We start from the raw sequence: 13,528 nt of genomic DNA, 5'->3' as shown, positions 1-13,528 counted from the left end.
CTTTGTGTTTCAATACAGTATCCTCATGGAACACTCAATCAGGCATATTCACTTAAAGAGGTTTAAGCAGACCATGACATTACAGGCAGTCCCCGGGTTACGTACAAGATAGGGACTGTAGGTTTGTTCTTAAGTTGAATCTGTATGTAAGTCGGAATTGGCGTCCAGATTCAGCCACTGCTGAAACTGACCGCCAGTTCTGACTTACATACAGAATCAACTCAAGAACCCCAAGCGTCCCCAAGTCAGCTGCTGCTGAAACTGATCAGCAGCTGATTCCAGGAAGTCTGAGGCAGAGCAACTCTGCCTCGGGCTTCCTGTAGTCAGCGCTGGTCAGTTTCAGCAGCGGCTAAATCAGGACGCCTGGGGCAGAGCAGCTGGGGTGCTGGCGCTACTGGACCAACCCAGCAGCACCCCCGCTGCTCTGCCCCAGGAGTCCTGATTCAGCCGCTGCTGAAACTGACCAGCAGCGGCTGAATCAGGACCAGAGCAGCTGGGGTGCTGCTGGGTTGGTCCAGTAGCACCCAGAGCGGCGCTGCGGGACCAACCGGCAGCGCCCCAGCTGCTCTGCCACAGGCGTCCAGACAAAAGCCTAGTCTGCTGGGGGGGGGGGGGCGTACTAGCTGCGCCCCCCTCTATCCCAGCAGACCAGGAAGACGCGGGCGGCGGACCGAGACGCACCGCGGTCCCGCCGCCTGGGTCCTCCGCGGCTTTGCTCCCTGTCTCCCTGGTTTGCTGGAGACCAGCAGACCAGGGAGACGGGGAGCAAAGCCTCTGACGACGCCGGCAGCGGGACAGCCGTGGGGCGTCTGGGCTGTCCCGCTGCTGGCTTTCCCCGCGGCTTTGCAAAGCCTCGGGGAAGCCGGCAGCGGAGCAGCCCAGGCGCGCCTGGGCTGCCTCGCTGCTCGAGCCCCCCCCCCCGTGGCTTTGCAAAGCCTCGGGGGGGTCTCGGGCAGCGAGGCAGCCCAGGCGCACCTGGGCTGCATCGCTGCCGGCTTCCCCGAGGCTTTGCAAAGCCGCGGGGGGGGGGGGGGGGGGTTTGGGCAGCGGCTTTGCTCCGCGTCTTCCTGGTCTGCAGACCAGGGAGACGCGGAGCAGCTTTTCTCACCCGGAGTACACGGGCGGCGTGTCCATGTACTCCGGGGCAGCGCCGTTCGTAACTGCGGATCCGACATAAGTCGGATCCGCGTAAGTCGGGGACTGCCTGTATATCTAGTTCTGTTCTGACCAATGATAAGTGAAACCAAAAGAGGAGTGAAAAAAATCACCTTGTTTCTGAGGGAAAAAACCTAGCATTTCTAGCTGGTATTGTGACTACTATTTGTGTCTGTGTACGGGAGATAGAGTGGTAGGTAAATGCCTTGGAGTACAATAAATGAAATAATTTTAAAAGCTTAACTGTGAATCACTGTAGCAAAGGAAATTTGCGCAGTACCATATATAACTACTTTTAACAATGGGCAGCACTTGACAGTTTTGTTTGTTAACTACACTAAAAAATTGGAAATGGCCATTTGAAAATGACATTATTGGACTAGCGGGGATAAAGGGAAGAGAACAACAGTATGAGCTACAAGGAAAATCTACCTTCACTATGCAATTCCGGATTGATTTGATTAAGACTTTTCATAACAGAGTTCAAAATGGCATCTTGCCCTATGGATCATACAGGAAAAGCAAGGATAGATGCAAATGATATTACTATCATAATTAATTAGCAAAGAAAAGAATGAAGATGGTTATCTTTAACTGCTCCTTTATAGGGATGGAAAAGATTAGTCGACTATCTGATAAAGAAATGCTTATCGGATAGTTGAGTTGACTAGTCACTCCCCCCTTGCAACCTCTATCAAAAAGAGGCAGCAAGGGGGAGGGGAGGAAGAAGAGGGAGTACTTCAAAGCTGCAGCAACAGGTGGAGCCTGGGGCCAGACGCCAAGCTCCACGCAGCGCTGCCCCTTTGAAACGCCGCATGCAGCCCGGGACCAACTGGGGTGTCCTTAGGCTGCACACAGCATTTCAAAGTGACAGCTCTGCACTGAGCCTGGGCTCAGTGGAGGAATCCCCAGATGTTCCCAGGCTCTATGTGGTGCTAATGCTTTGAACTCCCACAAGGAGCCTGATGGCAGGCTTCTCGCGGCAAAGCAGCAGCACCACAGGGACCCTGGGCGGGAGAGTCCACAGCTGATTCTGGGCTCTACAGGGCGCTGCTGCTTTGAAATGCCGCAAGGAACTTGACACCAGGCTCCCCATAGCGTTTCAAACTGGCAGTGCTGCAGGGAGCCCAGGGACAGCAGGAGAGTCCCCAGCTGATTCTGGGCTCCAGGTGGCGCTTTCACATTTGAAGTGTAGCAACAGCCCTAAGGCTGCTGCTACACTTCGGAGGCGCCCTATTGGCTAATTGAATAGTCAATGCAAAAATGCATCGACTATTTGATTAGTAAACTACTCACAATTTAACATCTCTACTCCTTTATACAACATGTCCTTTCAGATGCATTTTTTACATATGTTACAACATTGCCCGCCCCTCCATCATTCCTGCAGTGACCATCTGAATTCCACAATATAAAAATGAGGACAGTATTGTTTTCTAGCTTTCAGTGGCATTAGAAGGATAAATTCAGTAAAGTGGTTTGAGACCCTGAAATAGAAGTTCAAAATATTCTGATCAGCATTTGAAGTATAATTAGGTAATTAATGCATGATTGTCTTGTCTCACTGTCAAATTTCAATAACCTTACCAGTTATGAATGAGACAAACATATTGATGAAGGAATGTGAATGAACACATTGATGGAAGATTCAAATTCTACAAATTGAGCTATATTTTATCGACAGGGTTCCATAGTATTAATCTCTGAATTAAAAAAAACCCATCATTTGTCATTTCTCTGTAGCATCGGGATAGGAAAAATCTCTCCAGAATCAAGATGCAACATTACCGAGATATCTAGATTTTGTATGGTTTAAACAATAAAGAAAAAACAGAGTGGCAGCTTAAGAGTAATCATATGCAATCCATCTAACTGACAAAGAATTTCTAATTAACATTAAATATCAGCTTTCAAACACTTGACTCAGGATATGGAGTTGAACAGATGTGGGCTGAATTAAAAGAAGTCATATACAGAGAATAATGTAGGATTCAGTGTGCACAGTTTAAAGAAAGAGCAGAGGTAACACCTACAAGCTAGGCAAGAAGTTGTGACAATGGAATAAAATGGCAAAGAAAACCTTATCTTAGAAAATAAAACACACGCAGAAAATAAAATGTCCATGAAAAAGTATGTTGGGCTAAACTGTAGAGAAACAGAAAATGAAATATTTTGCACCCTTTAAAAATCAATAATAAATTAAGACCTGGCTTCAATGGTTACTTCAGGACATGAAGAAACATGGGGATGAAACACTGGGATGGCCAACTAAACCAACTTATATGAAATAAGCAAGCAAGTAGTATTTGTTAATCTGTTCATACACAATAAGAGCAGAACACTGAAAGTTATGCCAAAGCTTCTTTTGCTACAAGCTCCTGCTTTAGTTTAGCAGAAAAACTATAATAAATGCCGTAGATACACATTCTTCTGCTAAAGTTTGTTAAAATGGAGTAAGCTATGGTACAAAAAAGAAAAAATATCTACTGCAGTAGAAAAAAGCCAAAAACAATGGAACAAAAGAGAATTAATAGCCTGAAACTTCTGATGAATGTGAAGTCATTCTGGGAAAATGTTCAGAAATACAATGATATCAATAAGAAGCAAGCCTGAGAAACCAAACCAAACCAAAAATCAAGCCCTCTAATGCAGAGATGGGGAACCCTCAGGGCTGGAGGCTGGATGTGGGCCCCCGGCTTGCCTGGATCCAGCCTCCATAGCTCAGGGTTTCCTCCCAGCACTCGAGAGCCTGCACGGGAACTCCAGCCCCTCTGCTGCCCCACCATGGGGCTGGAGCACACAAATTCTACTAGCCTGCACCCCCTAGACTCTGATGTACGAAGGGATTGTGAGAAGTGTCTTTGGGGGTCATGATAGTGAGGGTTGTTTTTTGTTTTCTTGCTTCTCACTTGTGTGCAGTACCCAATTGATTTTTCTATCCTTGGCCCGAAAAAGGTTCCCCATCCCCACTCTAATGGGTGGACTGCATTTGATTTTTAAAAAGTCCCACAGTTACAACATAAAATCTTAAGTTTTAAAATGCCTTGATCAGAGCAGTGAAATCTAAGAGGATTTAATATATTTTAAATATATTAGTTCTGAATCCTTTCTACACAGGGCAATGTTCTGACTAACCTGGACTTCTCTTGTGCATATCCTCTATGTTAAGTGCCACAAATATTCCCCCTCTCAGTACAGTTCAACAGAGGGGGTTCTTTCAGTCAGCATTATTGCAGTATTCCTTCAACTTCCCAATTATGTGCTATCAGTACAGACTCTTCAGGTTCATTCTCAACATTCCAACTCTTACAAGCATTCAACACATCAATGGTGACTTGGTTTTCACCTGTAGTTTTCCAACTTTTATTTTTTTATTTGAGTCTTTAACTTTTTTGTTTGTAATGTGAGATGTGACAACACTGTCTTCAAGTGTTCAACTTTATTGTCAAAGGTTTCTTGTGGGGCTGGTCCGTTTAGCAGAACTGTAAATCTCAAATGTTGAAAAATCATGAAACATCCTCACCAAAAATAATGAGATTTGGCTTTATGTAAAAATAATAATTTGGTGTTATTTGCCTTCTGCTTTTTGAGCTTTTATGGTGCACTTGAGTCACATTTTCAAGCATTTTTCACAGTCATGAGAGCAAGAAATTTACTTTTTGTTTGGAATGAACGCTGAAATTACATACCAACCTGACTCCAGAAGCTGGGGAAAGAATAATTATCATGTGACTTATGATGAAATCATGAGAGTTAGCAACTCTGATTAGTATTTCTTGACAATATTCTGCCTATCACAACCTTCATTCTATTTCTATTGTTCAGGTATGATTTTTTTTTAACAGGCTCTTTTTGCTGGTCTAAACTTGCCACTTAGAATGCTTTTATAGTGATGGTATTCTCTTGTCTCATTTTGTTCTCTGTTTATTGCTCTCGTGTTCTGTTTTGTGCAATTCATAGAATCATAGAACCATAGAGCTGGAAAAGACCTCAGAAGATCATCAAGTCCAGTCCCCTGCTCTAGGCAGGAACAATCCCAACTAAATCAACCCGGCCAGGGCTTTGTCAAGCCGAGACTTAAACACCTCTAGGGATGGAGACTCCACTACTTCCCCAGGTAACCAATTCCAGTGCTTCACTACCCTCCTAGTGAAATAGTTTTTCCTAATATCCAACCTGGACCTCACCCACCGCAACTTGAGACCATTGCTCCTTGCTCTGACATCTGTCACTATTGAGAACAGCCTCTCTCCATCCTCTTTGGAACCTTCCTTCAGGAAGTTGAAAGCTGCTATCAAATCCCCCCTCACTCTTCGCTTCTGCAGACTAAACAGACCCAACTCCCTCAGCCTCTCCTCGTAAGTCATATGCTCCAGCCCCCTAATCATTTTGGTTGCCCTCCGCTGGACCCTCTCCAATGCGTCCACATCCTTTTTGTAGTGGGGGGCCCAGAACTGGACACAATACTCCAGATGTGGCCTCACCAAAGCCGAATAAATAATGACATCTCTGGATCTGCTGGCAATGCTCCTCTTAATGCAACCTTAGATGCTATTAGCCTTCTTGGCTACAAGGGCCCACTGTTGACTCATATCCAGCTTCTCATCCACTGTAACCCCCAGGTCCTTTTCTGCAGAACTACTACTTAACTGGTTGGTCCCCAGCTTGTAACTATGCTTGGGATTCTTCCGTCCCAAGTGCAGGACTCTACACATGTCCTTGTTGAACCTTATCAGATTTCTTGTGGCCCAATCCTCCAATTTGTCTAAGTCACTCTGGACTCTATCTCTGCTCTTAAGCGTATCTACCTCTCCCCTAGCTTAGTGTCATTCACAAACTTGCTGAGGATGCAATCCATCCCCTCATCCAGGTCATTGGATGTTGGGGATAACTTTTTGGTACAAGTGCTGAAGGATCCAACCAGGAGCCGTGTGCAGCTTGACATTCTGCTCACAAACAGGGAGGAACTAATAGGAGAAGTAGAGGTGGGTGACAACCTTGGAAGCAGTGATCATGAGTTGCTAGATTTCAGGATCCTGACCAAAGGAAGAAAAGAGAGTAGTAAAATACACACCTTGGACTTCAGAAAAGCAGATTTTGACTCCTACAGAGATCTGATGGGCAGAATCCCCTGGGATGCTAACATGAAGGGATATGAGTCAACAGTGTGCCCTTGTAGCCAAGAAGGCTAATGGCATCTTAGGTTGCATTAGGAGAAGCATTGCAAGCGGATCCAGAGATGTCATTATTCCCCCCTTTATTCGGCTCTGGTGAGGCCAGTCTGGGCCCCTCACTACAAAAAGGATGTGGACGCATTGGAGAAGGTCCAGTGGAGGGCAACCAAAATGATTAGGGGGCTGGAGCATATGACCTATGAGGCGGAGGGTGTTGGGTCTGTTTAGTCTGCAGAAGCGAAGAGTGAGGGGGGATTTGATAGCAGCCTTCAACTTCCTGAAGGGAGGTTCCAAAGGGGATGGAGAAAGGCTGTTCTCAGTAGTGACAGATGGCAGAACAAAGAGCAATGGTTTCAAGTTGTGATGGGAGAGGTCCAGGTTGGATATTAGGAAAAACTATTTCACTAGGAGAGTGGTGAAACACTGGAATGGGTTACTTAGGGAAGTAGTGGAGTCTAGAGGTGTTTAAGTCTCGGCTTGACAAAGCCCTGGCTGGGTTGATTTAATTGGGATTGGTTCTACCTACAGCAGGGAGCTGGACTTGATGACCTTCTGAGGTCTCTTCCAGCTCTATGGTTCTATGATTTCAAAACCTAATGGTCTGTAGGAATTGATGACCATTCGTTGTAGAGAGGGCATAAACAGTGATGAAAAATTTCTATGTTGTGAGGGACTAGTGGAATGGAGAGATTGTGCACGTCCCCAACCAAAGCCTCAAATCTTTTGCCTGGGGCCTAATGACTGGACAAGCCGGTGTTAGTGGTTCAGCAATGTTGGTTTCTACCTGTGGCACGATTCTGGTCAAAGGTCTTTGCTGCTGTCTAGAATATGAGAAATCCCTCTACCTGTGATAGGGAGTGTAACATTATCTGTGGTAAGGGGGTATGTACATCCCAAGAGTATGCAGTGTAGGGTGGGAATCTTTACTTGAGTGAAGAACCTCATCAGTCCTTGATGTAAAGTTTGTTCTTATCAAATGGGAGTTCCTCAACTTTGGATTGCAGCTCTTTTGAGACCCTTGCCACCTCCAGCCAGAAGGTGCATCTCATTACTACTGATGTAATTGTTGCTTGCTGCCGTATCAGCAAAATTCAGTGCCATCTGCAATACTGTGCAAGAAATGGTGTACCCTTCCTGAACCACGAACTTCGGGATAGGTCGTTTGTCAGGAAGATGCTGCACTTGGCATGGTTATCAAAGTCATGATTAGCAAGTAGCACAGTGTAATTGGCTATGAGAATTTGCAGGGTGGAGGATGGAGTACATCTTCCAACCATACAAGTTGAGATGTTTATGCTCCTTCTCATGGGTAGGGGGCTTGTACTGTGGGTTCTTAGATCTTTGGTTTGCAGCATCTATGACCAAGGAGTTGGACTGTGGGTACAAGAATAAAAAGACCATGCCCTTTGAGGGCACAAAATATTTTCTGTCAGCCCGCTTGTTGGTAGGCAGGGCTGAGGCTGGTTTGCCATATGTCAATTGCTGCATCCATGATCGCTTCATCAATCGGAAGCATAATTTTTGCTTTTGTGGAAGGTTGCAGGTTCTTTAAAAGTTTATATTGCTTCTCTGGAACCTCTGATAGAGTGATGTCTTGACTGATGGCAACTCTCTTAAAAAGCTCCTGAAATTGTTTTAAGTCATTGGCAGAAGGTATATCATTTGGGATAACGGCCTCGGGAAGAAAGGCACAGAGGGACAATGCACAAGCCCTATGTGGGAGGCCTTGTCTGAAACTCTCCCTTGGGGCCTCCCGGAGCCCCCCAATTTCATAACCTCTTGATTTTTATTCTTTATGGTGTTTCCCACATTCAGAGCATGAAGAACACAAGAGCATAAGAAATGCTATGTTGGGTCATCACTGAGATAAGCCAAACATCCTTGGCAAGTGATAAAGAACACATTCAAAGAAACTACCATTTAAAATCTAATTCAACAAGAGGTACCTGTATGCACTGTGTGATGAAAAAAGTAATTTTCCATTCAAAACTTACTGACTTTTATTATATTACATTCAACACAATGAAAAAGGAGACCATTTCAGGATTCCAGATATTCCCTTTCAATAATGCAACAGTTTGTATTTCTAAAGTTTAGTTTAACTTGCAATATGCTTTGCAAAGCATTCTTCTGATGAATACATGATCATGACAAACAGGAAAAGATCAGGAAGGAAGAAAAGGCAATAATTCCCTCCAACATTAATATGGTTGTAGGAAAAGTGTATGGGACTGTGTAACAAAAAATATACTGATGCACAAAACAACTACTTGGTGAATGCTGAGATCATGCATATTACTTGGCAAAGTTTTCTACAATGAATTTAAAAAACAGATTAAAACATCACAAACATTTCATTGAATCAAAATATGCTTCTTTTAAAGCCCATTTTATTTGCTGGCAGTGTAATTAATAAGAGCTTTTTGCAAACATGTAAGAAATCTGAATTTTACCTCCATTTCAAGTTTGTTACTCAAAGGATTGGGGTGTCCCATATTATTCTCAGAGCAGTGGTTCCCAACCTTTTTTATATCATGGACTGGTAAATTCATTCACAAACTTTTGCAGGAATGGCAACATTTTATTTGCATATTCATTATACAAATAATGACTATGCTAATATGCTAAACTGTTACCTTTCTGCCTAGCCCCAACTCAGCCCCTTGCTCCCCAGCTCATAACATCCTTTGACCCCCCACCCCTGCACCCTTTGTCCCTTCAACCTCTGACCCCTATAGCCCATGCCAACACCTTCTTGCCCTACCACGCCCTCACCCAACACTCCTTTCTCTTTGACCCCACCCCAACCCCACACTCCCCAGAGAGAGGCTGCCCCCTCTAGGGAGTATGGTCATTACAGCCATGTGGGGCAGGGGGAGCTCCCTCCTTCTTCATGCTCCCTCCTTCCACAAGCATGTCTTGCATCCCCATAGGTAGAAGCAGAGTGGCTGGGCCGCCATCTTGCCTGGGTGGGAGGAGGGAGGTGCCTCCTGCTCTGCCTCCTCCTGCCACTGCTGGGCAAAATCAGCCACCATGGACGCTGGAGCTGAGCCCTGCGAACAGCCAGCTTCAGCTCTGGCAGCCACAGCGGCCCAGCAGCCAGCAGTTCATGGACCAGCACCAGTTTGCAGACCAGTGGTTGGGAACCACTGCTTTAGAGAATCTTACAGTTGATATAACAGCATCATATATATGGGCTTAGAAAAGAATCTCAATCTATCACTTTTCAGCTAGAAATAAGATCAGCGCTAGGGTGACCTTGATGGTGGCATCAACTGGAAAGAAAGAAAAAGGGATTTTTGGGGCCACAGAGGCCTTGAAGAGGATCCCCTTCTACAAATAATAATAAAAATTCCTCAAGAATGTTCAGATACTGTTCTAAGAACATTTATTGCATGGATAAACACGTTCCATCATATTTCTTGTTTGCCTTACCTCTCAATAAACCAACAGTACAACTTCATAGGTATCCTTTAAAAATGAAGTATATTAAATGGCAAAAGTGCAAGTTTTAAAAAAGTAATCCTATCAGTGCTATAGCATTAAATTATTTGTAAGTGTCATGTGGAGATTTTATAATTATTGAAATAGAAATGAAGTAAGTATGGTGTTTTATAATACTTGAAAAACTAGTAGTCCTGTGGCACCGTATAGACTTACAACATTATATAGCATAATGAGTTTTTGTGGGTGAAACCCACTTCATAAGATGATTTTTCACTCCAATTCATCTGATGAAATGTGTTTTACCCATGAAAGTTCATGATTCTATATATTTTTGTTAGTCTCCAAAATGCCACTCATTTTTAAAGTTACAGACTAAAACAGCTACTCCCCTGAGATGTTATAATACTTGAATTTATGTAAAAAAAAAACCAAAGAGACTATAAACCAGGTCTTGAGTTGTTTCATGTTGCACTAGGGAGTGACCTGGTTGTGAAGAAAAACATCAAAATACGAATCAAATGTAATTGTGATGAATGTTGATGTGGACCCCAGCATATAATTTATGTATCAGGTGTCTGAAATTGGTACTTTTTGATTGTGGGGAGAGGTGAGGGTTTCTACACTGATCTAAAAAATCTCAGGTTTTTTTTTTTTAAATAGTAATAACAAAGTAAGTTGCTAGTCATCATGGTTATGAAGAAAAACATCAAAATACGAACCAAATGTAATTGTGATGAATGTTGATGTGGACCCCATCATATAATTTATGTCTTGGGTGTCTGAAATTGGGTGCTGGAAAGTCAAAGGTTAGCAAACAGTTTCAGCATCATTCTGTACAGTCACAAGACTATTTTTTATTTACAATTTTTTTTAAAACACTATATGCCCCCGCAAAGGGGCATAAAACATGCTAAGAAATCTCGAGAGGAGGGACACACACACACAGACTAAACACCATGTTTAGTCATGTTTAGTCATGGTTGTGAAGAAAAACGTCAAAATACGAACCAAATGTAATTGTGATGAATGTTGATGTGGACCCCAGCATATAATGTATGTATTGGGTGTCTGAAATTGGGTGCTGGAAAGTCAAATGTTAGCAAACAGTTTCAGCATCATTCTGTACAGTCACAAGACTATTTTTTATTTACATTTTTTAAAAAAAAACACTATATGCCCCCGCAAAGGGGCATAAAACATGCTAACACATCTCGAGAGGAGGGACACACACACACACACAGACTAAACACCAATAAAAGCACGAGTAAAAAAGGTGGCTTTAGCCTGATGCCAAAACAATGCTAATAATGCTAATGTTGGCACCATGCGAATATTCCAGGGAAGAGAATTCCACAGCCTGGGAGCAAAAGGTGAGACGGCCCTGTTAATCTTACCTCCATAAATGGGGGAACACTGAGCAGAGCCTCCCCAGCTGACCTCAATCCCTGGGGCAGGTTCATATGGAAAAAGATGGTCTTTCAGATACCTTGAACCCAACCCGTTTAGGGCTTTATAAGTCATAACCAGGACCTTAAATTATGCCTGGAAACATATTGGAAGCCAGTGCAGCTGCCGGAGCAGTGGCATAATGTGTTCCACATAACGAGTATTAGTTAAAACTCTAGCAGCCACATTCTGGATCAGCTGAAGTTTCCAAAGGGTTTTTAAAGGCAGCCCCACAAAGTGCATTATAGTAATCCAGTCAGAATGTAACAAGAGCATGGATCACTGTGGCCAAGTCATGCTTTTTCAGGAAGGGTGGCAGCTGGCAGATCAGATGAAGCTGCCCAAAAGCACTCCTGGACACCAAAGAAATTTGGTTCTCAAATGTTAAAAAAGGGTCCAGGACTCCCCCCAAGCAGTGGACCTGTTCTTTCAGGGGGAGAGTAGCACTGACTAGAACAGGTACCATGCCACATTCCTAAACAGAGGGCATCCTGATCCACAGGACCTCAGTCTTATCTGGATTCCATCCTGGTTCCGTCAGGAGCCGCAATTTTGGGTTGGCCACCCCTGCAGTATACTAACAGACCATCCATAGAAAAATATGGAATAAACTCTTTCTCGTGGTTCCTGTACCAAGCAAAACTTGTCCCAGAGGAAAGCAAATTCTTTGCTTGAAGTCTGGATCCCAAAACCTCAGCAGAATCTTTAGGCAGATCCAGGTATCTCACCAAGTCATTCAATTCACTTTAGGTGAAAAGTTGTGGCTCATTACTGGCATGTTCTGGTCGATACTCAGTATCGCCTCCAACATTATCAGAATCACGTAAATTAAATTAAGCTAGATGGCATTCATTTTGATGAATTCAATCAATTTGAGGTATTTTTGCATGCAAGTTCTTGAAAATAATAGCATTTTTGAAAAAGTAGACTTCAGTTTTCAGAAAAATCTGTATGTTTTGGGCAAAAATGGATATAATTTTTGAACTCCGAGCCCCAAAATTAGTTAAGAACAGTTATTTGTTCTCAAACAATGGAACCCATGCATAAGCAAAATGCAGGACAATGTAGCACTTTAAAGACTAACAAGATGGTTTATTAGATGATGAGCTTTCGTGGGCCAGACCCACTTCCTCAGATCAAATAGTGGAAGAAAATAGTCACAACCATATATAACAAAGGATAAAATTAAAAAAAATGAACACATATGAAAAGGACAAATCACATTTCAGAACAGGAGGGGGATGCGGAGGGGCGGGGGAAGGAAGGAAGGTAAGTCTGTGAATTGATGATAGTAGAGGTGGGGGGAGAGGGATGTTTGTGAGTTAATGGTATTAGAGGTGATAATTGGGGAAGCTATCTTGGTAATGGGTAAGATAGTTTGAGTGTTTGTTCATTCCTTTTTGGAGGGTGTCGAATTTTAACATGAATGACAGTTCAGAGGATTCTGAATGCAGGTGGTTAAGTCCATGCATAAGGGTTTCTTTTAGGTAAGCTGGACAACTGGGGTAGAGAGACTTCACACTTAGTCCTGTAACCAGGTAATATGGAATAGGACTTGGACAAACACAAGCACAGAGGGTTTGAGAAAAGTCTGCTCCTGAGAGGGAAGTAAAACAACTGGGGTTCACTTGCTGGCTGAGCCCCAAGAGTTCTTCAGCTTCCTAAAAAGAAGTAAGTTGAATCTGTTCTATTCCAGAACTCAAGAGGGAAGCCTTACTACTTAGCCAGTAGTAAATCATTAGATCAGACTTAGATTAAATATATGCATAGGCTGTTTTTTTAAAACTACTTTTTCTAAGGCTTTGTTCCAGGGGCTAATGAACATATTTGTTTTAAGATGACTGCAAGTCACTCTATCATTGGTAACATACTCCTAAAGAGAAAATCATACACGAGCCAAATTTTTGCTGGGCCTGTTTGGTAATAAGTGGCTGACAGACAGTGTAGAAAAATTGTGAAATTACATCCAAGTCAGATAAAAGCATGAGATGCCTAACATCTGATATTAGACTCATAAGTGTGATATAACCAATATAATAATGTCTACTGAGTTTGCAGAGAGTCTGAATGAATAGTTTTGAGAGCTGTCATCTACTGTAATCATCTTTACTCTATTTCATTTCTGATCAAAGCACATAAGAGTGGGGACAAATTATCACATTATAAAGAGTCCCAGAGTAAGCTGCAATTTTGGAAAGTACCAAAAATCTTGGAACTGAGAAAACACAAAATAACTTGTTAAAAACGAATGTGCTAATATTTAAGAAGGGTAAACGGGATGACCTGGGAAGCTATAGGCTTGTTAG

The 13,528-nt window shown here is 43.2% G+C and overlaps 1 protein-coding gene across 6 annotated transcripts in view; it reads right to left on the bottom strand.

The window, feature by feature from the left end:
* Positions 1-13,528, bottom strand: part of TTC7B (tetratricopeptide repeat domain 7B) — a 252,974-nt gene that overhangs the window by 102,033 nt on the left and 137,413 nt on the right. The window lies entirely within an intron of this gene.

This window comes from Pelodiscus sinensis, chromosome 5 (genome assembly GCF_052426305.1).
Source record: "Pelodiscus sinensis isolate ZL-2025 chromosome 5, ASM5242630v1, whole genome shotgun sequence".
In the NCBI taxonomy this organism is placed as follows: Eukaryota; Metazoa; Chordata; order Testudines; family Trionychidae; genus Pelodiscus; species Pelodiscus sinensis.
Note: the sequence above shows the minus strand (reverse complement) of the source record. Positions and strands in the feature narration are given on the sequence as shown.